The 27258-nt window shown below is 38.3% G+C and overlaps 1 non-coding gene and 1 pseudogene across 1 annotated transcript; both read right to left on the bottom strand.

Annotated features, from left to right (window-relative positions):
- Window positions 1–11469: 11469 nt before the first annotated feature.
- On the bottom strand, window positions 11470–18049 carry LOC112757336 (eukaryotic translation initiation factor 2 subunit beta-like; annotated as a pseudogene).
- Window positions 18050–26565: 8516 nt separating this feature from the next.
- LOC112761406 (small nucleolar RNA R71) lies at window positions 26566–26673 on the bottom strand. Its single transcript, XR_003181801.1, has one exon. It is a non-coding gene; the product is annotated as a small nucleolar RNA R71 (small nucleolar RNA).
- Window positions 26674–27258: the final 585 nt, after the last annotated feature.

Raw genomic sequence — 27258 nt, 5'->3', positions numbered from 1 at the left:
CTAATTGAAAATAGTCCTCTACGGTTTCTGCACAGCTAATCAACTGTCGAATTTCTCGTCTCGGATGAAAAATACCAGGCACAGCTACCGCATGGCTAATCATCTGTCGGTTCCTGCTAGCATCGAAATAGAATCCATTGATCCTTTTGTACACTATCATTATGCCCAACATTCGCAGGTTTGAAGCTCGTCACAGTCATCCCTTCCTGGATCCTACTCGGAATACCACAGACAAGGTTTAGACTTTCTGGATCCCAGGAATGCTGCCAATAGTTCTAGCCTATACCACGAAGAAACTAATCTCACAGACTCGGTCCGTGTATTAGATATCCAAGAGAATATACTCCGGCTATCGTCCAATGACTATGTTGAACATCATGTAGACCGCTTTATGGTTGTCAGGCACGCAGATCTTGGCTAAGCAAGTAACAAAGATTGGGTGATTGTCACGGGTCACCCCTTCATTTTGACTTAACTAAATTTAGTACGAAAGTATATCTTGGAGAAGAAGTAGGCATGAATTAAATAGAAAACAATAGTACTTGCATTAATTCATGAAGAACAACAGAGCTCCACACCTTAATCTATGGAGTATAAAAACTCCACTGTTGAAAATACATAAGTGAAAAAGGTCTAGGCATGGCCGTGAGGCCAGCCTCCAAACGTGAACAATGGTCTATGATCGCATCAAACTCTTAAAATAAATCTCTAAAAGTAGTTTTTATACTAAACTAGTAACTTAGGTTTTACAGAAAATGAGTAACTAAGTGCTTGGGCTGAGCAATGAAGCTTTTTCATGCATAGGCTGTTCTTGGAGTTAAACGCCAGCTTGGGTGCCAGTTTGGACATTTAACTCCAATTCTGGTGCCAGTTTGGGCGTTTTACGCCAGAAAGTTCTAGGCTAGCTTTGAACACCAATTTGGGCCATCAAATCTCGAGCAAAGTATAGACTATTATAAATTGCTGAAAAGCCTAGGATTTCTACTTTCCAACGCATTTGAGAGTGTGCCGATTGGGCTTTTGTAGCTCTAGAAAATCCACTTCGAGTGTAGGAGGGTCAGAATCCAACAGCATCTGCAGTCCTTTTTCAGCCTCTGAATCAGATTTTTACTCAGGTCCCTCAATTTTAGCTAGAAAATAACTGAAATCACAGAAAAACACACAAACTCATAGTAAAGTCCAGAAATATGATTTTTGCATAAAAACTAATAAAAATATAATAAAAAGTAACTAAAACATACTAAAAACTAAGTAAAAACAATGCCAAAAAGGGTATAAATTATCCGCTCATCAGCTTGCCAAAAGAACGAATTCATTATTTTATATGGGGAGTAAATTCGGTCGATCAAAAGGGTTTTTGTATTTGGAAGTTATCTTTGAGAATTGAAAATGGATTTATAATATTGAATTTGATTTGTTTGAATTATTAAGAAGGATTTTTGAGAATTGAAGATGGTTTAGTAGGGACCCTTGAAGGACGGCAAAACTCGGATTTTAGAGGAAGTGCTGTAGATATTTTTATAAAACTCTGAGGCTTGTTTAAAGCATTATTTTAAAGAAAATTTGATTTAAGAATCGTATTAATTGATTTTGATTTATTAAGAAAAGTATAATATTTTAAGATTCAATCTATTAAGAAAAGATTTTGTTTTAAGTTAGGAATTGACGGTTTATTAAGAAAGTGACTTTTATCTTGAATAAAAGTTAAAGTTTGGGTATTTGGAAATTAAAGGTTTTGATGCTAAGACTGAAAGTATACCTATGAGGTGATTTGGAGGTAAGAATAATTGATTATTTAGTGATACGGAGGTATGTGTAATTGATGAGCGGATATTTTATACGCTTTTTGACATCATTTTCATATAGTTTTTAGTAGCTTTTATTTACTTTTTATTAAGTTTTTATAGGTTTTAGTGTTAAATTCACATTTTTAGATTCTACTATGAGTTTTTGTGTTTTTGTACAATTTTAGGTATTTTCTGGCTGAAATTGAGGAGCTGGAGCAGAAGTCTGATTTAGAGACAGAGAAAGCACTGCAGATGCTGTCCAGATCTGACCTGCCTACATTCGAAAGAGCTTTTCTGTAGCTACAGAAGTCCATATGGAGCGCTCTCAACAGCTATGGAAAGTTAACTTCCAGAGCTTTCCAACAATATATAATAGTTCATACTTTTCTTCGGATTAGAAGGCCCAAAACTGGCGTCCAACACCAGCTTCCTACCCCTTTCCAGGCATCCAGCGCCCAAAGAGCAAAGCCCAGCGTCCAAAAGCCCAGAGAGGACCCCCTAGCTGACGTTCCATGCCCAAGAAGCCTCATAGCACATGGATCTCATCAAAACTCAGCCCAAACACTCACCAAGTGGGTCCCAGAAGTAGATTTTAGCACTAAATAGACTGTTTTACACTTTCTGTGTAATCCTTAGTCATTAACCTAGTATTTAAAGAACTTTTACACCTAGTATTTTTTTTTTGAAATTTATTTTCAGTATGAGTTTTTAAACCTCCTAGGTTGAGGGGAGGAGCCCTGCCGAGTCCCATAAATTAATAAAAGTACTACTGTTTCTCTTTTATCTGTGCATGATTAATTCTAAGATGTGTATTCATACTTCATCGTGGTGAATAAGATGATCTAACCAATTAGCTCTGTTCATTACATTAAGATGAACGTGCCTGACAAACACCCACGTCTACTTGGATTCAGAATGCGTCTTTCACCAGACAGTGATGAACAACAGCTTGAATATACATTTCTCAGACGGCTAATCCGCGACTTCATTGGGGGCTTCTCGAGATATTAGTTCAGCCGATTTCCTGGGAGATTAGGGTCTCTGTAGTAGAGGTTAGAACCCAAATATAGCATTCTCTGGTCCGGAAGATCCGACCTTGTCTGTGGCGTTTTGAATAGGATCATAAAGGAGAATGGACTGTACGCGCTTCACCCTCAAGTAGAGATGGATCCACATTAAACCTGGGGTTCAGATCCGGAGGAGTATTGACAGCTGTTCAAACCAATGCCAATCACATACAGCTTGCCATTGAAGAAATCACTCACAAGCAAGGAGAGCAGTAGTACCAGAGTTAATTTAGAAAGGCAAAGCAACTCCAACTCTCAACTCTATTCCTATTATTTCTTTCCAATTAGAATAACAAGTACTTATACAAAATTCTAAACATAATCACATCCAATAACCTTCTAATTCCGCCTGACTAAGACCTATAAGACAAAACATAAGTTTGCTCCAAACCACAATCCTCGTGGGATCGACCCTGACTCGCTCAGGTATTACTTGGACGACCCAGTGCACTTGCTAGTACTGCTGCTGTACGAAAAGTGTAGAGGATTGCATACGCATGTACCAGTAATTAAGTGGTGAACATCGGAGCTATATGTAAATATGTATCCGTATTTTTTGTAGTTGGTTTAGCCTTAGACTTTTCCCTCGCCAATTATTGTCTTTGATTTTTAGAGGGGTAGGATTTGTATTTGAGAATCTTGGAATAAGTCTATGTATATATTGCTATGTGAGTATATATATTTTTGTGATTAAGAGTTTTAAAGTAAAGACCTTTCATTTTCTTGATTAAAATTTCGATTCGTATTCGCGAAGGCTCGATATTAAATAAAGATAGTATAAAATAAAAAGGGGTTAGAGGTAAGTAACGCCTAAACTTTTAGTACGATCATGAGGTGCTAAAATCTAGGGTGTTATATATACTGCATGCATCCACTTATGTATATATAGCCGGCATCCGTGAGAATTAGTTTTCGCTCATCGTGTATATATACTGCATGCATCCACTTATGTGACTACTAAGTCACTATTCTGTTCTATACATTCAAAAGTATTAAATCAATCAGACCAAGAATTAATATAAATCAAATGAAGTATAATATTAAAAAAATGACTGTAATATTACTTTATATCCAAGAAAGAGAAAAGAATTTATTAGTTTATATTGAATAAAGAAAAACACAGAGAAGATAAGAGAAGACTCAATAAAGAATTTTCAAGTAAATAAATTGGAGTATTTTTGTCCAATAATTTGAATCATTCCAATTGTAACACCTTAATATACAAATCCTTATGCTCGAGTTATAAGTCAATGATAATAAGGTGGTACGACCCTCAAGGTGGATTTTTAATACATAAATATAAGTATAATTGAAGGAATATTAATCGAGAAGCCTGAAAAGAGTAAAAATAAAATCGCGAAGTCGTATCACTCACATAACGATAACTAAGAGATAAAGTGTGAAGTCGAAAAGTGATATAAGGATAAAGACATAAAGGAGATTAAGAGATGGACAACATATAGATATATATAACATAAGTAAATAGCCACTAGTCGCGACCCGCGAAGTTTAGGCCGGCTAGGGTACAGTATGAAAGTAGTTGACAACAGAAACTCCTAATCTCTCCCAAAAGAAACATAAAAGCCTCTATAGGCAAGTTCAAAAGTGTTCAATACATAATACAAGCTTTTCAAAATAAAAGTGGAGAGATTCTAAGCAAAATATAAGGTAGAGAATATAAAGATCTTCGCCATCTCTCAGATGAACCACAGCTCACTTCTGAGCACCTGAACCTATATCTGAAAAATAAGAGATATATACGGAATGAGAACCCCCTGACCCATGGGTTCCCAGTACGGTAAAAGTGCCAAATAAATACAATGCATTGTAATAAAAACTCACTAAGCATCCTAAACTTTCTTTCACCAAATATTCATCCTATGTTCTCGCTAATCCATAAATAGGCAACTGTCATAAGGGAATGCTAAATCTGATTCATATTCCTCATGCCCCAACTTTTTAACTCTCCGACAATTCACAATCAGAATTATAAGTGAAACCATCCTCAGTCATTCTGTTTCAGCAATTCTATATCTTTACCTCATATCCTCACCTGGAGCAAGTGAAATCACTTAACTGCGTTTACCCAGGGAGCTCAAATTATCTCATTCTCTACATGGAGTAAGTGAAATCACTTCACTGCGTCTACCCAGGGAACTCAAATTATCTCATTCAATAATCATCATCATTATTCAATTACATCATCAACTCATCTCATCAAGAACATCCCTTAGTGTCCACCGACACCAGCATGAGGGACCTCTCAGTTGTACAAACACAAGCAATACAGACAAGTAATACACAATTAAAGTACAAGTAGAACAAGTAGAACATAATCAGATAACATAGCATATATGATATAGCAATCCAAAACAAATAGGCAAACCTAAACAATTCAAACACATGCAAATGATGTATGCCTGCCCTATGGCTGATGATATCATCTGTCGGTTATATAGCCAACCCGACACGTCTTGGTAGCTAACCATGGACAAAAACACCCATCGCGGAGCAAGTAGGTTTGAGCTACAACCCCCTTGCTACTGCCCGCTCAACCCAGAGCCATTGGAATAACCACTACTGCGGCTACTACCTAGGCGGGTGTTTAAATGCTCAACCTGGAGCGAGTGGAATCACCACTACTGCCGCTACTACCCAGGCGTCACAGTCTCTAACCTGGAGCAAGTGGGATGAACCACAACCCTTACTACTACCCAGGTATCTCAAGCATTGGCCCGGAGCAAGTGGGATGAACCACAACCTTTGCTTCTGCCCAGGTATCTCAAACATATATTCATTCAATCTCAATTCATATTATCAATCTTCATTGTTACCAAATCTTAAACATTAACTTGGAGCAAGCGAGATGAACCACCACCCTTACTACTAGGGGTATTCATGGTTCAGTTTTTTCATAAACTGAACTGAAACTGCACTAAACCATTTTAAATGGTTTAGAAACTGAACCAAACTACTTTGTGAAATAAGAAACTGATTTTAAACCAGTTTACAATACAGTGCACCAGTTTAAACCAGTTCATAAAAATAAAACCAGTTTTAATAGAAAAAACCAGTTTAAACTAGTTTATAGGCTAAAACTACTTTTAACTTTTAACATATATAAAATTAGTTTTTATATTTTCTCTCTCCCCATCTCTCTCTCTCCTTCTCTCCCTCTCTCCCCCCTCTCTCTCTCTTTCTCCCCCTCTCCCTCTCTTCCCCCATCTCTCTCTCTTTCTTTCTCTCTCTCTCTCCCTTCTCTCCCTCTCTCTCTCTCCTTCCTTTCTCCCTCTCTCTCCCTTCTTCTCTCCCTCTCTCCCCATCATTTCTCTCTATCCCACTCTCTCTCCTTCTCTCCCTCTCTCTCCCTCCTCTCTCTCTCTCTCTCTCCTTCCCCCCTCTCTCTGTTCTTCTCTCCCTCTCTTCCCCTCCTTTCTCTCTCTCCCTCCTCTCTCTCTTTTTCTTTTCTCTCTCTCTCTCTCTCTCTCTTTTCTCCCTCTCTATCGCTTTCTCTCATTCTCTCTCTCCCCTATCCCTCTTCCTCTCTCTCTCTCTCTCTTCCTCTTCTCCTTTCCTCTCTCCCTCCTCTCTCTTTCTCTCCCTCTCTCTCTCTCACTCTTAACATATATAAAATTAGATTTTACATTCTCTTTCTTACCCTCTCTCTCCCTTCTCTCTTTCTCTCTCTCTCTCTCTTTCTCTCTCTCCCTTCTCTCATTTTTTCTATTTTCTTCCCCTCTTCCCCTCTTTCTCCTCTTCTCTCCCTCCTTTCTCTCTCTCTCTCACTCCTTCTCTCCCTTTCTCTCTCTCTTTCCCATCTCACTCTTCCTCTTCTCTCTCTCTCTCTCCCCATCTTTCTCCCCTTCCCCTCTCTTTGTCTTCTTTTCTCTCTCCCCCTTTTCCTTTTCTCTCTCTCCCACTCTCTCTTCTTATCTTCCTCTCTCTTTCCCTCCTCTCTCTCTCTTCCCTGTCCCTCTTTCTCCCCAACCCATTTTTTTCTCTCTCCCTTTTTTCCCTCCATCCCTTTCTCTCACTCTCTCCCCTATCCCTCTTTTCTCTATCTCTCTTTCCCTCTCTTTCCTTCCCTCTTTCCCTCCCCTCTCTCTCTCTCCCTCTCTCCCTCTTTCTGTCTCTCTCACTTTCTCTCCCTCTCTCTCTTCCTCTCTCTTTCTTGCGCTCTTTCTCCCCCTCACTTCTCTCTCTTTCTCTCTCTCCTCATCCTCCTCTCTCTCTCTTTTTTCCATCTCTCCTTCTTCACTCTTTTTTCTCTTTTCTCTCTTCCTCATTCTCTCTCTTATTTTAGAGAAAAGAGGGAGAGAGATAGAGAAGAAGAATATAGAGTGAGAGAAGGTTGAGAGAGAATGAGAGAAGGGAAGGGAAGAAAGAGGAGAAAGAGAGAGAGGAGAGAGAAGAAAGAGAGAGAAGAGGAGAGAGAAAGAAGGGAAGGGAAAGAGAGAGAAATAAGAGAGAGAAAGAGAAAAAAAGGGAAAAAAGAGAGAGAAAAAGAGGAAGAGAGAAGGGAGGGAGAGAGTGAGGAGGGAGAGGAGGGAGAGAGAGGGAAAAGAGTGAGTGAGAGAGAGAGAGAGAGAGAGAAAGAAAGGGGAATAGAGAGGGAAATGAGGGAGAGAGAGAGAGAGGAGAGGGAGAAAGAGGAGGAGAGAGAGAGGAAGAGAGACGAAAAGGGAAAGTGAGAGAGATAGAGAGAAGGGGGAGAGAGGAAGAGGAGGGGATGGGGAGAGAGAATGAGGGAGAGAGAGAGAGAGATTGAGAGAGAGAGAAGGGGGAGAGAGAGAGAGAGAGAGAGAGAGAGAAGGGAGAAGGAAGAAAGGGAAAAGAGAGAGAGAAAGGAGAGAGAATGGGAGAAAGAGGAGAGAGAGAGGAAGGGGAGAGAAAGTGAAGCGTGAGAGAGAGAGAAAGAGTATGTAAAAACTAATTTTAGAGTTTAAATAAAACCAGTTTTAATTTGGTTTAAAACTAAACTGAAGCATAAAAACTGGTTTTTAATAAACTGGTTTTCATAAAAAACTATGGTTTCAGTTCAGTTTTTTATTTAAAAAAACTGGTTTATTTAAAATAGTTTCAGTTCAGTGAAACCAGTTTTTTTGCACACCCCTACTTACTACCACCCAGGTATCTCAAATACACATTTATTCATAATCACCCTTCATTATTATCAATTCTCAGACAATGATCCAGAGCAAGCGGGACGAACCACGACCCTTGCTACTACCCAGGTATCACAAATACACATTTATTTAAAACTCCATAATTAAACTCATTTATCATAATCCTCCTTCCACATCTCATACTCGGAGCAAGTGGACAACGCCACTGCCTACTACCCGGGGTCACACGTCACATCCAATATTTTTCCATTATTATTCATTTACCACATTCATTTATTAATCATATATGTATTTCCGGCATACTCGCCACAAGTTCAAGCCTCCTCCATCAATCATAATCATTTAGTCATTAATCATATACATATACATACTCAGCCATAATTCAATGCTTATCACAGCTATCCGGTTCATGCTATACATAGCACTTTCACCATCATCCTCTGTAACTCATACAACCATCATTACTCATCATTCATCATTGATTCTCACTTTACTTCATCCACAAGTTACCACATGTCCTAGCTTCTTTTCATTACTAGGAATGCTATAAAGATTTAGGACCTAGAGGATGAAAATTGAGGCTTAGAAATATGAAATTTGGCTTTAAAAAAACTCAAAATCAGCTTTGGGATGAAAATGGAGTCACGCGTGCGCGTTGCTTACGCGCACGCGTGGAAAACAGGAAAGTTACAGTGACGCATACGCGTCCCCCACGTGCACGCGTGGATGGGAGAAAAGTTAGGTGACGCCTGCGCGTCAGCCACGCGTACGCGTGGGTGCGTTTTGTGCCCCAGGCACAAAACTAGCACAACCCAGGCACAACTCTCGGGACCTTTGGCTGGGCAACTGATTTAGCCCATCAACGCGTACGCGTCGGCCAGGCGCACGCGTGGTTGGTGAAAATTTGAAAACGATCCTTGCACGTCGGCCACGCATAACTTCTTCTACAAAATTCTTTTTTCAACCATTTCTAAACCGTTGGAAAGATCTTTGAATAAAATTTCATAAAAATCCATTTTTGAAGAATTCCGAACTCCGTGGACCGAGTTATGGACCGCCAAAGTTGGCCAAAAATCAGTTTTTACCCCAAAACTAGAAATCACCAATTTTTCAAATGGTCACAAGCCAAATTCATTCCACTCATCCAAATGACCACAACCCAACCACATTCACATAATTACACTCAACCAAACCAAACCTACCTCCTCTTCACAATTTCATCCAAAACTATCAAATTCTACACCTCAATTACTCAAACCTTATTATTCAATAACCAAACTAATTATTCACACATTCAACAACTAAAATCTATCCAATCTCTTATATCATCACACAACACACATATAAACTTACCTTTCTTACCTCTTTAAAATTCACGGCCCAAAATTCACGGCCTCCGGCCCAAATTCACAATTTAAAAGCATATTCCACAAACCAATATTCATTATTCAATTCATCAAATTCTCAACACACCAAACATACAAATTCAGATAATTCTCAACTCAATCATCAATTCTCATTACATAAAAACTATACATATTAGTACCAACCATTTGCACAATCCAAACTTAATCCTGGGGGCATCGAGCCTAGAAATTTTCATCACACCATTCGGTACTTAAATGAAACTTAAACCATACCTCTTGTAGTCAAATTAATTGAGCTTCTTTTTGGAAGTCTCCACCAACCCTTAGCTCCAAGCCTCACAAAGCTCCACAAGCAACACCAACCTCCCAATTGTGCACCAAAATCACCAAATACACTAACATAACTAATTTCACATATATACATCAATCTAGGGTTCATGAAAATAATAAATCACAAGGGTTGGAGGGTTTCTTACCTTAACTCACTGAAGTTTGTGATGAATATCACCCATGGCTCATACTAGAACACTTCTAAATAACTAAAATCACAAGATTTCCTAAATAACCAAAATCACAAGATTTCCTCAAAACCCAAACCAAATTCGAATTTAAAGAGGAAAACGAAAACTGGGCAGAAGACAGTAGGATACTCACCATAAGACTTAGACAGAATTGTAGAGGATGAGAAGAGCAACGCGTGGCCGTAAACGGCTCGTCAATCGGAATTTCGTAGCTCAAGTTATGGTGATTTGAAGTTGGAACTAGAAGTAGGTTTTCTCCTCTCTTCTCTCTTCCCCAAAGCTGCGCCCCAAACCCTTTTCTTTAGGGTAAATGAGCTGAAATGCTCATAACTAATATTTATATATGTTGGGTCTTGGGCCCACTTGGGCCCTGTTCACTTATTTTTATCCGTTGGCCCAATTTTGGGCCAAAACCTTTAAGATTAGAGTTTTAAATCGTATTTTAAATATTTCTACATTCCCTAATTATAAATCCTAATTTCTTAGCCTTATTCACTTATAATTAATTTTCTCAGCTGCAGTACCAGACAGATCTCAGCCAGTACTGCCGGTCAAAATTTTAGTGCGCGTTTTTACGCGGAAAACTATGTTTTCTGACTCAGAAAAAGCCACTGAGTTCAAATATCATATTTAAATTATCAAATTCCAATTGCTAAATTTTATAATCATATTCGCTCATATTCAATTTATTATTTAATTAATTATGGTTTGACCAGGTTTTACACCAATGATCACTTAATAACTACATGATGATAATGAAAAATCTTTTTAAAGACTAGAAAATCAATTGTCATGTATTTGTATTTTTTCACAAACCTTATTTTATTATAATCAAACTAAGATTTCTTTTACCATACTAAAATTGAAAAGCTTTGGTATCGTCCATACAAACGAGGTAAGATAACATTTTCTGCATCATCCGATTGGACAACATTTTATAGGCACAAAATTTATCAATTATCCACATTAATACACTACAAGAAATTTGGATATTTGTGGCAGTTTTTATGTCAATCTGTGGAGGTTTATAACCCCACCAAATAGTTTTTTTGTGATTTCTAAAACCTCCAAAAATTGAGGTGTCACGAGCTCTTTTGTCGGAGTTTTATGTGTGTTTAGTACGGATTTGATATTAGTCTTTTGTGGCAGTTTCAAATCACTTTTGTCACAGTTTAAAATCCCCACAAATTGATTTTCTATTTTAACAAAGATTAACTATTTTGTGGGATTTTCAGACTTTCACAAATCTTGTAATTATTTATTTATTTTTAATTTTAAAATATTCATTAGTTCCATCTCATTTACACACTACTCAAATTAGAAATTTATTTTTTAATATTAAAATTTTAAAACTAAATCTTTTATAGTACATTAATTCCTCAATGACACTAAAACAAATAATAATTCCTCAATATAAGACAATGTGTATATATATAAAAGTTCTCAATGTCATTAGTTCCAAACATAATTGCATATCGTTTTGTTCTATATAACTCTTACTATTTTTCTTTAAAAAATAAAATAAAACAACAACTTCAATGTTTCAATGTCATCGAACTTCATAAAAGTCTCAAATATTTGTCTTCTGATATTCGTTGCTATCACCGGATGATCCTAGCATCAAAGGGATTAGTAGACTCGCTTTTAGCATCATTAGCCTATATGTAAACATAAAATTAAGCAGAAATTTCAGTAATACACAACACATGAGGATAAAAAATAATGGAGGAAATAACATCATTGACCATAAATTGAATGGAAACAAAATATCAGAAAGGAAGAATAGACGATTCTCCTTAGAAAGAAGAACAGACGAAATAACATCATTGCACATGGGAATTTTACGTTCTCACATCGAAAGAAGAACAAACGATTCTCCTTAGAAAGTATTGTGTTCGAACTTTTACACCCAAGGAAAGTGACATATTCATATAAAAAAATAGAAAAATAGGTTAACCTTTGACCCCAAAACCAAAAGTACAAAGAAATGCAATAACCAAAAGGTACATTAGGACTATTGGAGATGCAAGGAGGCATCAAACAAAATGTAATCAGTTGAATTTATTATAAAAATAATAATAGAAAGTAGGAATGATATAATACAGCATCATATATTCTAACAAATACTTACTGATATATCATCATAGAATTCCTTCAAAGTTCTTTGGTGTAAATCGACCCTTCACAACCAATCCTTGCTGTCCGTCTAAACAGCCACTTATACCCAGTTTAGTAAGAAAGAAAGCCATAACATGGTCGATGCATCCTACAAGATTGGGGAGCAACAAAACATTAAGAAAAGAAGAGAATGGATAGTGTAAAGATTAATTGTTGATGCAATGAAGAAAATAAAAGAATAAAGAAATAGTTGGCCAAGTGACCATAAGAGATGTCCAACAGATGAGTAAAATAACAACATGGTCCATAAAATTGACAAAAACAATTTTCTTTATGCCCTCACGAAGAACCTGTGGAGGTCTCAGAATAGTTCTCCGCCTGTCTCCAGCAAGTTCCAGTTTATTATCACGTAGAATGTTGAACATCCTGCCAAGAAGCTACACAAAAATATCCGAATAATAAAAGGATTACAATATGACATATGAAATTAAAAGACATTAGTAAAACTCATCAAACAAAAAGCAGCAAACCATTTAAAAAAAGTTTCAAGGACAAAAGTACAATGACACCATTTGATCTTATAAAAAATAGCACATCTTGATCAAATAAGTATAAAGCACCCTTAAAACATTATTGGACGACAGGAGTCAAGGGATATAGAAAAGAAAATAAATTCCCTTGTTTGAATGATGACTAAGCCTTATCTAAGGAGGTGGAAATTTAAATATGCATACAAATGTACAAGAACTCAAGGGAAACTAAAAATTATAACCTAGATTAGAGTGGAAAAGAGTAATGTAAAAAGTAAAAACTATAATCTCCAAGCAACAATGCTTCCTTTTGTCCAAATATAATTACTTCCACATAAGATTAATGAAATTTCATTCCATTCCTTCACTAGTATCCCAAACATGGGTTAGATGCAGAACTTATGCACCTGAATATTGCAGAAGCATGTGCAACTCAATGGTTAACATGCTTATGAGTTAAAAAATCTACAGCAAATACACAATTCCTAAATACAACACATTTTAAAACCTCAAAGCCAAACCACAGCCTATGAAACTAATGTCAAATAGAAAAGGGATCTACAACAACCAATAACTTGTTCAATTACTAGTAGATGAGGCAATATGAACTAGGCAACACCATAGTATTATATCATGAATGATACGTAGTTAACCATTAATGATTTTGCCTAATGGTTTTTCAAGGTCTTTGGTGCACGAAATTGTGATCTCAGGCAACAGCGCCAAAAACTTTGTACGCACGTCTTAATAAATCATTTTTCATTCACAACTTCGATACAACTAACCAGCAAGTGCACTGAGTCGTCCAAGTAATAAAACCTTACGTGAGTAAGGGTCGATCCCACGGAGATTGTTGGTATGAAGCAAGCTATGGTCATCTTGTAAATCTCAGTCAGGCGGATATCAAATGGTTATGGAGTTTTTGAAAATAAATAATAAATAGACAGAAAATAAAGATAGAAATACTTATGTATATCATTGGTGAGAATTTCAGATAAGCGTATGGAGATGCTTTCGTCTCTCTGAACTTCTGCTTTCCTGCTGTCTTCATCCAATCAGTCCTACTCCTTTCCATGGCTGGCTTTATGTAAGGACATCACCATTGTCAATGGCTACTTTTTATCTGCTCTGGAAAATGGTCCGATGCACTGTCACTACATGGCTAATCATCTGGAGGAATCACCGTGGTCAATGGCTGCATCCTATCCTCTTGTGAAAATGGTCCAAATGTTCTGTCACAGCACGGCTAATCATCTGAGGTTCTCGATCATACTGGAATAGGATTCACCCTCCTTTTGCGTTTGTCACTACGCCCAGCACTCGCGTATTTGAAGTTCGTCACAGTCATTCAATCCCAGAGTCCTACTCAGAATACCACAGACAAGGTTTAGACTTTTCGGACTCTCATGAATGCCGCCATCAATCTAGCTTACACCACGAAGATTTTGATTAAGAGATCCAAGAGATACTCATTCAATCTAAGGTAGAACGGAAGTGGTTGTCAGGCACGCGTTCATAGGGAATGATGATGATTGTCACGTTCATCACATTCATGTTGAAGTGCGAATGAATATCTTAGAAGCAGAATAAGTTGAATTGAATAGAAAAACAGTAGTACTTTGCATTAATTCATGAGGAACAGCAGAGCTCCACACCTTAATCTATGGAGTGTAGAAACTCTACCGTTGAAAATACATAAGTGATGAAGGTTCAGGCATGGCCGAGAGGCCAGCCACCAAAACGTGATCACAGGATCAAAAATACAATCCAGGATCTTCCAAAGATGTCAAATACAATAGTAAAAAGTCCTATTTATACTAAACTAGTTACTAGGGTTTACAGAAATAAGTAATTGATGCATAAATCCACTTCCGAGGCCCACTTGGTGTGTGGTTGGGCTGAGCTTGAATGTTACACGTGCAGAGGCTCTTTCTGGAGTTGAACGCCAGGTTGTAACGTGTTTCTGGCGTTCAACTCTGGTTTGTGACGTGTTTCTGGCGTTTAACTCCAGACAACAGCGTAGAACTGGCATTCAACGCCCTTTTACATCGTCTAAACTTGGCCAAAGTATGGACTATTATGTATTGCTGGAAAGCCCTGGATGTCTACTTTCCAACGCAATTAGAAGCGCGCCATTTTGAGTTCTGTAGCTCTAGAAAATCCACTTTGAGTGCAGGGAGGTTAGAATCCAACAGCATCAGTAGTCCTTCTTCTACCTTTGAATCTGATTTTTGCTCAAGTCCCTCAATTTCAGCCATAAAATACCTGAAATCACAAAAAAATACACAAACTCATAGTAAAGTCCAGAATTGTGAATTTAACATAAAAAATAATGAAAACATCCCTAAAAGTAACTAGATCCTACTAAAAACATACTAAAAACAATGCCAAAAAGCGTATAAATTATCCGCTCATCAGTCTTCATCTACCTCTAGCTATTTGAGACGTTAAGGAATATTTGTAATATAGCACACAACATATAAAATATCATATACCACATATTGATAATGACGGTCACTCCTTTCCCAAGGATAACGAGGCAGTAAGAAAATTGGGTCTCCTTCATCTTGTTCAGTAACATCTAGACAAAGAATATATCAAATATTCAGCATCCAATTAGCTTTCTTTAAGACTTGTATGTAGAACTAACATGCACAAATCAATTACTCACCATCCAAATCTTCAACTGCATCTCCACTTTCTTTATTTAAGTTGTTAATTTTAATTAGTATAACTAATTGATCAATCTATAGAGCGAAGGAAGGAAGCTGATACAGAGTGAATCTGTAGTAGTTGTGATTATCGAGAATAGAGAAAAAAGTGAAGAATCATGAACTTTGATTATTATTATGCACCAAGTGAAGTATGAGTATTTCTTCAGGAACAGAACAAAATGTCAATTCATAGGACAAGAGAATAATTAATTAATCAAGTAATTACAATTCACAAAATAAAAAAGCAGAGAAACATAAAGAGACAAGTGAAATATAGAGAAGAAGAAGAAGAAGAAGAAGAAGAAGAAGAAGAAGAAGAAGAAGAAGAAGAAGAAGAAGAAGAAGAAATACCAGCAACAGCTTGAATGAGAAATATGGCGGGAGAGAAAGCTGCGTTGAAGAAGAAGCTCGATCCAGAAGCTTTCTACCGTGGCAACTATGGTGGCAACGATAGCAAAAATTGCAGCGACAACAGTGGCTACAGAACAAGCAGATATGAAACTGTGTTGACAGAGGAGGTGGCTTGATTCAAAAGCTTTCTACCGCGACAACGATGGCTGAAATTGTGGCAGAAACTGTAGCAGCAACAATGGCTATAGAGCAAATAGATCTGAAACCATAATGTTCATAGAGGAGGTGGGTCGATTGAGAAGCTTTCTATGACAACTGTCGTGGGGATGGCGGTAGAAACGACGGTGAAAATGATAACTGCAACAGCAGCTACACAACCAATAGAGAAGTTAGGATTTTGTCACCATTCTCTTCTCTTCTCTTCTCTTCTCTCTGACTCACTCTCTCATTTCTTGAAAACTTAGTGTTCATACCCTGGGTCGAGCTGTCCAACTCGGGATGTTTTAACGACAAGTTGACCGACCTCTACAGGTCAGACTATCCGACCTCTTCAAGAGCTCGGCCAAATCACTACAGAGGCCCAAGAAGGCCCAAACGAAGGAACACAGCCCAAATCTAAAGGCAGCCAAAGCCTAGAAAGATAAAGGCGGTTCCCTTGAAGATAAGATGACCTCACCCAAAGATAAGATAGGATAAGATAACTATCTTATCCCCAGAAGGGTCACTCCTCACTATTATAAATACATTGGAGCACCCAGGTATAACTCATACTCTGATTCTACTAAAAACCTGCTTAATACCCTTGCTAACTTAAGCATCGGAGTCCCTTGCAGGTATCACCACCCTCTGGTGACAAAGGATTAGCATCATCATCAAGTCCCACAAGTCGGGCACGGCGGCTCTGGCCACCACCCACAAGTCAGACACATCAGCGCCGATTAGCATAGAAGATCTCGTCCGAGATCAACCTACAGTTTCAGGTAACCCTCGAAACATTGGCGCCATTGCCGGGGAACCTGGAAGTCATTCCATCCACATGGCAGACGACCAGGACAACGACCACAACTCTAGTTTGGTAGACAGAACGCCAAACAAAAACGCAGACACTACATCGAAAGATACTCCTCAACCTAACAAAGACAAAGATTCACCAAACGCGGAAGCCATGGAGGCACTTCAAAACCGCCTAAAACAACTCGAAAAAGAGGTGGAGCATCAACGAAAAGCTGAGAGATACCTACGAAGGGAAGTTAGGCAGCGCCGCGAGTTAAAGAACAAGCTCCTAAAACTCGAAGCAGATCTCAAAGCCAAAACAAACTGATCTGGTCACAAAGACAGCCCCCGTAAAAACCAAGACCCATTCACCAAAGAGATCATGAGGACCAAAATCCCAAAAGACTTCAAACTTCCCGACATGACTCTATACGATGGCACAGCAGATCCCAGTCATCACCTCAGTAATTTCATATGTCGAATGTACCTCACCGATGCCTCAGATGCAGTCTGCTGTAAAGCCTTCCCGACTACTTTAACAAAGATAGCAATTAAATGGTTTGACTACCCCCCAGGTCCATCTCAAGCTTCGACGACTTAGCCAAGAAGTTTCTGGCCAGGTTCTCCATTTAAAAAGAGAAAGCTAAGCACGCCCCAAGTCTATTAGGAATCAAGCAAGGAGATCAGAAAGTCTCCGCAGTTACATGGAAAGATTCAACAAAACATGTCTGGACATACAAAGTCTACCAACAGAGGCCGCCATTATGGGTCTCATCAATGGCTTGCGAGAGGGACCTTTTAGCCACGCTATATCGAAAAAATATCCCACATCTCTGAACAAAGTGCAAGAAAAAGCAGAGAAGTACATCAACATGGAGGAAAACTCTCGACTAGGAGAGGCCTCAAAACCCGAATTCTCCTACTCCTCCCGAGATAAGGATAAAGAGTCCAAAATAAAGAAGATCAACATGGGGAAAAGATAAAAAAATACCAAAATCACACCCCTTTTCGGATATCCCTTGTGGACGTCTACAGAGAAGTTTGCCATACTGAAAAAATACCCCCAGCTCGACCACTCAAAAACAAAAAAAGAGGAAGAAATCGGGGTGAATATTATGAATACCATCAAATCTATGGACACTCCACCAATGAATGTTTCGACTTAAAAAATGTCATAGAGAAATTAGTAAGAGAGGGAAAATTAGATCGGTACTTAGCCAGTCGAGCTGAGGAACCAAGAAAAAGAAGAAGGGACAAAGATGTCGGACGAACTAAACGACCACCTCGTACCCGGACAGACATGTCCACATGATACACGGAGGATTCGCGGGGGGAGGTATCTCCAAATCATCTCGCAAAAGACATCTTAAAAATGTGTATCATGTCGAGGGAAGAGAGGAAGCACCTGACATCCCCACAATCACTTTTACTAAAGAAGACGCAGCTGGCATTATCTCGGGACATGACGATCCCATGGTCATCACTATCATATTGGCCAACGTAAATCTCCACCACACATTGGTAGACCAAGGAAGCTCGACCGACATCTTGTTCAAAACTGCCTTCAACAAACTCGGCCTAGAAGAAAAAGAACTCAGAGCATATTCGAACAGCCTGTTTGGGCTGGGAGACACTCCAATCTAACCACTCGGGTACATCTCACTACACACGACCTTTGGAAAAGGAAACCGGTCAAGAACACTCAATATAGACTACATCGTGGTCGACGTGAGTTCAGCCTACAATGCCCTAATAGGTTGGACAACATTAAACCAACTCGGCGCAGTAGTCTCGACTCCACACCTGTGCATGAAGTTCCCAACCACAGAAGAAATAGCTACAATAAAAGAAGACAAGAAGACGGTGCACCACTGTTATAACGAAAGTCTAAACCTCAGAGGCAGAGGAGAAGAAATCCACACCATCGAACTTGGTAGAGTTCGAGGGCGGGAAGAACTTCGTCCACAACCAGAAGGCGAAGTAGAAAAAGTCCAGATCGGAGATGTCCCAGACAAAACAACCAATATTGGTACAATCCTAAAAGGAGACATAAAAGAATCACTAATACAGTTTTTAAGAGACAACATCGACCTCTTTGCACGGAAAGCCGCAGACCTGCCGAGCATAGACCTAAAGTTAATGTGCCACAAGCTGGTAGAACAAGTACAAGCTTTACTGGAGGTAGGATTCATAAGAGAAGTTAAGTACCCACTATGGCTAGCTAACGTCGTCTTGGTGAAAAAATCAAACGGGAAGTGGCGGATGTGCACCGACTACACTGATCTCAACAAAGCCTACCCAAAGGATCCCTATCCACTCCTAAGTATCGACGTTCTGGTGGATGCCTCCTCCGGATATAAATACCTCTCGTTTATGGACGCTTATTCGGGGTACAATCAAATCCCGATGTACCCACCCGATCAAGAAAAAACTCATTCTTAACCCCAAAAGCAAACTACTGCTACATCGTCATGCCTTTCAAACTCAAAAATGCGGGAGCTACTTATCAGAGATTAATGAATTAGATCTTTGCAGACCACATCAGGAAAATCATGGAAGTCTATATGGACGACATGTTAATAAAAACGTAAAGTGAAGAGACGTTACTGTTCGACCTCACCCAAGTATTCAACACTATAAGAAGGCATGGCATGCGACTCAACCCTGCAAAATGCACCTTCGCAGTAGAAGCCGGTAAATTCTTGGGTTTTATGCTCACACAAAGGGGAATTAAAGCAAATCCGGATAAATTCAAGGCTATACTCAATATGAAAATTCTGACCTGTGTCAAAGAGGTACAACAACTTAACGGAAGACTGGCAACCTTGTCCAGATTCCTAGCTAGATCGGCAATAAGATCCCTACCCTTCTATGCCACTCTAAAGAAGGGAAAGAGATTCGAATCGACAATGGAGTGTGAGCAGGCTTTCCAAGATTTCAAAAGATTCCTGAGACAACCACCTATCCTAACTCGGCCACGGGAAGGAGAACCACTTGTATTGTACCTCGCAGTAGGCAATCGGGCAGTAGCCTCAGCACTAGTCCGAGAAGATGACAATGGGCAACAGCCTGTATACTTCATCAGCAAAGCACTACAAGGATCCAAACTGAACTATCAAAAAATAGAAAAATTTACCTATGCTCTCATATTAACATCTCGACGACTTCGTCCATACTTCCAAGCCCACATTATCAGGGTTCGGACCAACCAGCCCATAAAAGGCATTCTGCAGAAGACAGATTTAGCAGAACAATGGGCAGTCGAGCTATCTGAATTCGACCTTCAATATGAAGCTCGGACAGCCATCAAATCGCAATATTTGGCCAACTTCATTGCAGAATTTACAGACACCCCGGAAATTCCTACAGAATAGAATCTCTATGTAGACGGTTCCTCAAACAAAACTGGAAGTGGCGGGGGTGTGATAATTGAAAGTGACCAGGGAACCCAAATCAAACTTTCCCTCAAATTCGGGTTCCCTGCCTCAAACAACCAAGCCGAGTATGAGGTATTACTAGCTGGTTTGAAGCTGGCTAAGGAGGTTGTAGCTCAAAAGCTTATCATCTTCAGTGACTCACAAGTAGTCACTTTACAAATAGCAGGGAGCTACCAAGCCAAGGATCCCACCATGAAAAAGTACTTGGACAAAACCAAGGAACAACTCGGACAACTCAGAGAATATGAGATCCGCCATATACCTCGAGAACATAATGCTCGAGCTGATGTACTCTCAAAATTAGCCAGCACCAAACTAGGGGGCAACAATAGAAGCCTCATCCAAGTGATGCTACAGAACCCGTCAATCTCAGAAGAAGAAAAAATCCTAACCATAACAGGTCTGGATCAAGGATGGATGACTCCTATAATTAATTACCTCAAAATAGAAGCACTACCTACAAATAAGAAGGAAGCAAAGAGGTTAAAACGGGAGGCACAATACTACACCATCATAAATGATACTCTATACAAGAAAGGAATTTCGACACCACTATTAAAATGCGTACCGACTTCTAATACAAAAGAAGTTTTAGAAGAAGTACGCAGTGGCATCTGTGGCAACCACCTCGGAGCACAGGCACTCGTCAAAAAAGTACTCCGAGCCAGATTCTATTGGCCGACCTTACAAAAAGAAGCAACAGGATTTGTGAAGACATATCCACAATGTCAGAAGCATGCCAACTTTCACATCGCCCCGCCAGAGGAGCTCATCAGCGTAACCTCACCCTGGCCATTCACAAAATGGGGACTCGATCTTCTCGGACCCTTCCCCCAAGGATCAGGACAAGTTAAATTCCTCATAGTGGGGGTAGACTATTTCACAAAATGGATCGAGGCAGAACCCTAGCTAATGCCACTGCTCAAAGAAGTCAAAAATTCATATATAGAAATATTGTCACAAGGTTTGGGGTCCCATAGTCTATAACCACAGACAATGGTACTTAATTTACAGATGCAGGCTTCAGAAAATTGGTGCCGACCTGAACATAAAACATCAATTCACATCTGTAAAACATCCCCAGGCCAATGGACAAGCAGAAGCTGCTAACAAAGTCATATTAGCCAGGTTAAAACGGAGATTACAGGACACAAAGGGGGCCAGGGCTGAAGAGCTCCCACAAGTCCTATGGGCATATCAGACAACCCCACACTCCACTACAAAGGAATCACCCTTCCGATTAGCTTACAAAATAGAGGCAATGATCCCAGTGGAGGTCGAAGAAGGGTCACCAAGAGTGATCCACTATAACGAAGAGGCCAACTTCCAACTTCAAAGGGAAGAACTCAACCTACTTCCAAAAATCTGAGAAAGAGCTCAGATCAGGGAAGAGGCATTAAAACGACGACTGGCTTCAAGATACAATCAAAAGATAGTGCCGCGAGATTTTGCCGAGAACGACCTCATCCTAATCCGAAATGATATCGGAACCACTCGACCTGGAGAAGGAAAGCTGGCAGAAAACTGGAAAGGATCCTACCAAGTCATAGAAGTACTTGGAAAGGGCTACTACAGGCTGTCCGAACTCGAAGGGCGAGAGCTTCCCAGGTCATGGCACACTTGCAACCTACGAAGGTATTATAGTTAGAGGTAACAAGGATCTTAAGATAAGGTGTACTCTTTTTCCTGAAAAGGTTTTTTAATGAGGTACCAAGCCAAGATTCATAAAATACCTAACTTAGAGGAGTAAAACTCCCACATGTATATATTGGCATATTTTCTATTTTGAATAAAGTTTTTCAGATTTCCCACAAATCCTTTATCAAGACGCATTAATCTGAAACGCAAAAAATTTATCACCCGATTATAAAGCTACAGATCGGCAGAAAGTGAAAATCAAATTCACTGCATGATCACGGTAAAGACCAACAAAGATGAAAACCAAATTCATCAAAAGGTCGATCAACGGGGATCACACCCAATATCTACAAAATCGGCAAAGATGAAAGGGCGACAAAAATAGAATAATGCAAGAAGTTATCAAAGTGATCCATATAAAGGACCTTACGAGGTCTTAATAAAAATGGATTGCTAAAAATAACTTAAAAGACTGGCCGACATAAAGAAGTCGGACCAGTCGACCACAATGACCAAAGTTATAAAAATTAAATCCCTGGAAAGAGGTCTGGCCAGCCCTAAGCAAGAGGATTACTAAAATAACTTAGAAGGGCCCGACATGATGAAGTCAGCCCAAGAACAAAAAGTTATAAAAGTAATCCATGAAAGAGACCTGAACAAGGTCCAAAAAAGAGGATTACTAAAATAACTTAGAAGGACCTGACATGATGAAGTCGGCCCAGAACAAAAAGTTATAAAAGTAATCCCTGGAAGAGACCTGAACAAGATCCAAAAAAGAGGATTACTGATGAGGGGATAATTTATACGCTTTTTGGCATTGTTTTTACATAGTTTTTAGTATGATTTAGTTACTTTTTAGTATATTTTTATTAGTTTTTAAATAAAAATCACATTTCTGGACTTTACTATGAGTTTGTGTGTTTTTCTATGATTTCAGGTAATTTCTGGTTGAAATTAAGGGACTTGAGCAAAAATCAAATTCAGAAGTTGAAGAAGGACTGTAGATGCTGTTTGATTCTGACCCCCCTGCACTCAAAGTAGATTTTTTAGAGCTACAGGAGTCCAAATGGCGCTCTTTCAATTGTGTTGGAAAGTAGACATCCAGTACTTTTCAGCAATATATAATAGTCCATACTTTGCCCGAGTTTAGACGATGCAAACTGGTGTTCAACGCCAGCTCTCTGCCCTATTATGGATTTAAACGCCAGAAATAGGTTGCAAAGCAGAGTTAAACGCCAGAAATAGGTTACAGACTGGCGTTTAACTCCAAGGAAGACCTCTACACGTGAAAGCTTCAATGCTCAGCCCAAGCACACACCAAGTGGGCCCGGAAGTGAATTTCTGCATCATTTACTGATTTCTGTAACCCTAGTAACTAGTTTAGTATAAATAGAACTTTTTACTATCATGTTAGGCGAGCTCTTTTGATTAGTTTTATGCTATCTTAGACCTTTATGGGGGCTGGCCATTTGGCCATGCCTGGACCTTCATCACTTATGTATTTTCAACGGTAGAGTTTCTACACACCATAGCTTAAGGTGTGGAGCTCTGCTGTTCCTCATGAATTAATGCAAAGTACTATTGTTTTCTATTCAATTCAAGCCTATTTCTTCTCTAAGATATTCATTCGCACACAAGAACATGATGAATGTGATGATTATGTGATGCTTATCATCATTCTCACTTATGAACGCGTGCCTGACAAACACTTCCGTTCTACATGCAAACAAGCTTGAATGTGTATCTCTAAGCCTTCTGATCGTGAGATCAGAGTCTTCGTGGTATAGGCTAGAACTATCGGCGGCCATTCTTGAGGTCCAGAAAGTCTAAACCTTATCTGTGGTATTCCAAGTAGGATCCGGGAAGGGATGGCTATGACGAGCTTCAAACTCACGAGTGCTGGGCGTAGTGACAGACGCAAAAGGATTACTAAATCCTATTCCAATATGATCGAGAACCGACAGATGAATAGCCGTGCGGTGACAGCGCATCTTGGACCATTTTCACTGAGAGGATGCGAAGTAGCCATTGACAACGGTGATGCCTTACATAAAGCTTGCCATAGAAAGGAGTGGGAATGATTGGATGAAGACAGCAGGAAAGTAGAGGTTCAGGAGGAACAAAAGCATCTCTATACGCTTATCTGAAATTCTCACCAATGAATTACATAAGTACCTCTATCTTTATTTTATGTTTTATTTATCTTTTAATTATTAAAACTCTATAACCATTTGAATCCGCCTGACTGAGATTTACAAGGTGACCATAGCTTGCTTCAAGCCGACAATCTCCGTGGGATCGACCCTTACTCACGTAAGGTTTATTACTTGGACGACCCAGTGCCCTTGCTGGTTAGTTGTGCGAAGTTGTGACAAAGTGTGTGAATTACGTTCCAAGCACCAAGTTTTTAGCGCCGTTGTTAAGGATCACAATTTTGTGCACCAAGTTTTTGGCGCTGTTACCGGGGATTGTTTGAGTTTGGACAACTGACGGTTCATCTTGTTGCTCATATTAGGTAATTTTATTTTAATTTTAAGCTCTTTTTGTTTTTATTATTTTTATTTTTATTTTCAAAAAAAAAGTTTTTCAATTTATGTTCTTCAGAATTTTTAAGAAGGAATTCTAGAGTTTCATGAAACATGTTGAAGCCTGGCTGGCTGTAAAGCCATGTCTAATTCTTTTGGACCGAGGCTTCCACTCATCAGCACAGAAGCGAGTTGAATGAAGTATCAGCTGTTGTATATCTGATTTGTATCTGCTAAAGCTTGGCTGGCCATTGGCCATGTCTAGTGTTTTGGACCGGAGCTTTCACTGAAAGCTTGGCTGGCTAGTAAGCCATGTCTAATTCCTGGACCGGAGCTTTAGACTAACATTGCAAGATTCCTGGAATTCCTATTAAAAATTTTGAAATCCTTATTTTCCTTTTCAAAAGAATTTTCAAAAAATCCAAAAAAAAATTTATAAAATCATAAAATCAAAAAAATAATTTGATGTTTCTTGTTTGAGTCTAGTGTCAAATTGTAAGTTTGGTGTCAATTGCATGCTTTTAATTTTTCTTTAAAATTTCGAAAACTCATGCATGTATTCTTCATGATCTTCAAGTTGTTCTTGGTAAGTCTTCTTGTTTGATCTTTAAAATTTCTTGTTTTGTGTCTTTTCTTGTTTTTCATATGCATTTTCAATTTGTTAGTGTCTAAAGTTTGAAAATTTCTAAGTTTGGTGTCTTGCATGTTTTTCTTTTCTTTAAAAATCTTCAAAAACATGTTCTTGATGTTCATCTTGACATTCAAAGTGTTCTTGGGGTTCATCTTGACATTCAAAGTGTTCTTATATGCATTGTGTGTTTTAATTCATAATTTTCATATTTTGAGTCTTTTTGTTGTTTTTCTCTTTCATCATTAAAAATTCAAAAATAAAAAAAATATCTTTCCCTTTTTCTTCTCATAAAATTCGAATATTTGAGTTGACTTTTTCAAAAATTTTTAAAATCTAGTTATTTCTTATGAGTCAAATCAAATTTTCAATTTAAAAAATTATATCTTTTTCAAATCTTTTTCAAAAATCAAATCTTTTTCATTTTTCTTTTATGATTTTCGAAAATTTCAAATTGATTTTCAAAAATCTTTTTCTTATTTCCATTTCATAATTTCAAAATCTTTACTAACAATTAATGTGATTGATTCAAAAATTTTAAAGTTTGTTACTTGCCTATTAAGAAAGGTTCAATCTTTAAATTTTAAAATCATATCTTTTTGTTTCTTGTTAGTCAAGTAATCAACTTTAATTTTCAAAATCAAATCTTTTTAAATTTCTTTTTCAAATCTTTTTCAAAATAAGTGTCAATCACATCTTTTTTAAAATCAATTTCAAAATCTTTTCTAACTTTCTATCTTTTCAAATTTGATTTTCAAATCTTTTTCAATTAACTACTTGACTTTTTGTTTGATTTTAAAAGTTTACTATTTCAATCATATCTTTTTCAAAACTACCTAACTAATTCTCTCTCTAATTTTCAAAAATCACCTTCCTCTTTTTCAAAATTCTTTTTTGATTAACTAATTGTTTTAAATTTTAATTTAATTTAATTTAATTTTTCCTTTTTTTTAATTTTCGAATTCTAACCTTAATTTTAAATTAAAAACAAAAATATTTTTATTTTAATTTATTTAATTTTCGAAATTCTCTCCTCCTCATCCCTTTCTAAGTATTTTATTTATCTACTAACACTTCTCTTCCACCCAAGAATTCGAACCCACTCTTCACCTCTGTGTTTGGATTCTTATCTTTTCCTTCCTCTATTCTTCTCTTCTTATACTTACATAAGGAATCTCTATACTCTGACATAGAGGATTCCATATTTTCTTTTCTGTTTTCTTCTTCTTCATATGAGCAGGAACAAGAATAAGAACATTCTTGTTGAGGCTGATCCTGAACTTGAAAGGACTCTGAAGAGAAAGCTAAGGGAAGCTAAAGCATAACTCTCGGGAAAAAATCTGACAGAAATTTTTGAAAAAGAAGGAGACATGGCCGAAAATAATAACAATGCAAGGAAGATGCTTGGTGACTTTACTACACAAAATTCCAATTTATATGGAAGAAGCATCTCAATCCCTGCCATTGGAGCAAATAATTTTGAGCTAAAGCCTCAATTAGTTTCTTTGATGCAATAGAACTGCAAGTTTCATGGACTTCCATCAGAAGATCTTTTTCAATTCTTAACTAAATTCTTGCAGATCTGTGATACTGTTAAGACCAATGGGGTTGACTCCGAGGTCAACAGGCTTATGCTTTTCCCATTTGCTGTAAGAGACAGAGCTAGAATATGGTTGGACTCTCAACCTAAGGATAGCCTGAACTCTTGGGATAAGCTAGTCACGGATTTCTTAGCCAAGTTCTTTCCTCCTCAAAAGCTTAGCAAGCTTAGAGTGGATGTTCAAACCTTCAAACAGAAAGAAGGTGAATCCCTCTATGAAGCTTGGGAGAGATACAAGCAACTGACCAAAAAGTATCCTTCTGACATGCTTTCAGAATGGACCATCTTGAATATATTCTATGATGGTCTGTCTGAATTATCAAAGATGTCATTGGACCATTCTGCAGATGGATCCATTCACCTAAAGAAAATGCCTGCATAAGCTCAAGAACTCATTGACATGGTTGCAAATAACCAGTTCATGTACACTTCTGAAAGGAATCCTGTGAGTAATGGGACGCCTCAGAGGAAGGGAGTTCTTGAAATTGATACTCTGAATGCCATATTGGCTCAGAATAAAATATTGACTCAGCAAGTCAATATGATTTCTCAGAGTCTGAATGGATTGCAAGCTGCATCCAACAGTACTCAAGAGGCATCTTCTGAAGAAGAAGCTTATGATCTTGAGAACCCTGCAATAGCAGAGGTGAACTACATGGGGGAACCCTATGGGAATACCTATAATCCCTCATGGAGAAATCATCCAAATTTCTCATCGAAGGATCAACAAAAGCCTTAACAAGGCTTTAATAATGGTGGAAGAAATAGGTTTAGCAATAGCAAGCCTTTCCCATCATCCACTCAGCAACAGACAGAGAATTCTAAGCAGAATCTATCTAGCTTAGCAAATATAGTC

This window comes from Arachis hypogaea, chromosome 16 (assembly GCF_003086295.3).
Source record: "Arachis hypogaea cultivar Tifrunner chromosome 16, arahy.Tifrunner.gnm2.J5K5, whole genome shotgun sequence".
In the NCBI taxonomy this organism is placed as follows: domain Eukaryota; kingdom Viridiplantae; phylum Streptophyta; class Magnoliopsida; order Fabales; family Fabaceae; genus Arachis; species Arachis hypogaea.
The sequence above is the reverse complement of the archived record's forward strand: the minus strand, read 5'-3'. Positions and strand labels throughout refer to the sequence as shown.